The sequence below is a fragment of the Theropithecus gelada genome, chromosome 6, assembly GCF_003255815.1.
Source record: "Theropithecus gelada isolate Dixy chromosome 6, Tgel_1.0, whole genome shotgun sequence".
Lineage (NCBI taxonomy): Eukaryota > Metazoa > Chordata > Mammalia > Primates > Cercopithecidae > Theropithecus > Theropithecus gelada.
Window position 1 is genome coordinate 41,625,496 of NC_037673.1, and position 2,131 is coordinate 41,627,626.

General features: G+C 39.8%; 1 pseudogene; it reads right to left on the reverse strand.

The window, feature by feature from the left end:
• Window positions 1-618: 618 nt before the first annotated feature.
• Window positions 619-1,842, reverse strand: LOC112626745 (annotated as a pseudogene).
• Window positions 1,843-2,131: the final 289 nt, after the last annotated feature.

Consider the following 2,131-nt stretch of genomic DNA (forward strand, 5'->3'; position numbering starts at 1 on the left):
GAACAATCCTTAACATTTTCCCAATGACTGACTAAACCTCAAAAAGACAACTTAGGAAAATGATTAACGTGCAGTTTTTATTTTTTTCCTAGCCAATTCAGTTCTACTTAGATAGATCTGGTTACCAGTCAATACATATATAGATTAGTTCTTTTTTTTTTTTCTACTTAGTTACTACCATTTTTTTATTTTTCATCTTTTCCCTAATTTTTCCTTTGGTTTGATGAGTTGAACTCAAAAGGTTTGCTACCTAAAATGATTATCAACGCTTATGGGAATAGCACTCGAGAAGTGCAATCCTAGAAAAGGCCAATTTTTAACAGAGGTGGCTTGACAAAGTTAAGCATTCATTCTCAGTATAACAATGTCTCCCATGTTAGTCACATGGTTAATGGCTTGCTCTTGGCTAGATCACATGACCCTGCATGATACTGGAATGCTTCCAGGTGAGGTACTGCAGAGCTACATGCATATACACCCATGAAAGCTTTCAATAAATGCAAAGCATTATTTTAAACCGTTTCAGTAGAATAAATAAAAACATATCGCATTTCTCTTGGCTTGCTTTTCTTCCTGAGCTGACTTGGAGTGCTGTTGGTGATACAGAAGTCACAACAGTTAGTTAGTGGCTACTCCAAGCTCTTTAGACTTCAGCACTTTCCGTTCTTCAAGCCTCAGCACTTTTCTTTGGCAGCAATTATGGTATTCTTCATTAGCATTGCCACTGTCATAGGGCCAACACCTCCAGAAACTGGAGTGATATAACTGGCTTTTTGCCTAACTCCTTTAAAATCCACATTTTCAACCAACTTAGGTTTAGCGTTACAGGATCTTGAACTGTATCTATTCCCACATCAATGACTATTGCTCCTTCCGTGGTCATATTTGCTGTGATCAGATTTGGAATGACTGCAACAGATATTACAATAACTGCAAGAATTGTATGTTTCCTCAACTGCTCTTTGGGGGTATATCAATGAGATATTACAACAGTGGGATCACCTCCGTGACGTTCATGCACCCCATCTGTGTGCAGTGACATTGCAATGGGCATTCCAAGATTTTTTGACCTTCCAGCCAAACCACATTCTTCCCTAGAGTTGGAATGCCAGTTTGCTTAATTATTTCCCACACACCGCACAGAGTAGCTGGTACATGGAATACTGGTCCAGATATATTCGCCCTACATTTATTACATGAAAGCCATCAACATGCTTATCTGGAAAAACAGCATTGCAGATCTTTCTCTCATCAATGTGCCCTGGAAGAGACAGGTGAAGAAGGAGGCCATCTACATTACCATCATTATTCAATTTATTGATTAAATTAAACAATTCTTCCTCTGAAATTGAAGCTGGTTTCACAATTGTCTCACTGTTGATTCCCACATCTGAAGCTGCCCTGATTTTGTTGAGGATATAGGAGTGACTTGCAGGATTTTTGCTGACCAGAGTCAAGCATAGGCATGGCCATTTTTTGCCAGAGGCCAGCTACTCCTCCACCTCCTGCCACACTTTCTGCTTGATCCACCTGGCCAGTTTCCTGACAGAAGCTTCATTTAGTTGGCAATGGGTTCGTCCTAAGAACCCCACTGCTTCATCCAAAGCTGACAGACCAAGAGTGAGTATATGAGGGCAAAGGCAACAATTTTTAGATTGGCCAGCTGTTCAGTTGGTGCAAAAGCTTAGCTCATAAGAGCAGTGAGAGTTATTGGAACCAGTAAGAGCTCTTCCCTGAGGAAGTTCAAAGGAACTGCCACGAGGTGAAAAGGGCGAGGACAGAGGCGGCAGCTCTGAGCAGGCTGGATCAGCGGGCGGCCAACGCTGACATGAGGAAAGTCACAGCCAGAGCCCTGCGCCGGTGCCCGTGCTGGGCTGACACTGATTTTAAACTTTTTTGCCTTTGCGTCCCAGCCTAGTCAAAGTTCTGAAAAACATCCATTTTAAACTAAATTTCAACTAGTTATGAAATAATTAAACAAGTTTTAAAAAAATTTTGACTTGGTGCCCAAGTATTCGATTTTTATTTTCTGTTACATATCAAAATTTAAGAATATGTAATAATAGTCAATTATTAAAAAGTTAATATCCTCTATGTAAAATTTTTTTTTAATTGTTGAAAATGATTTCTT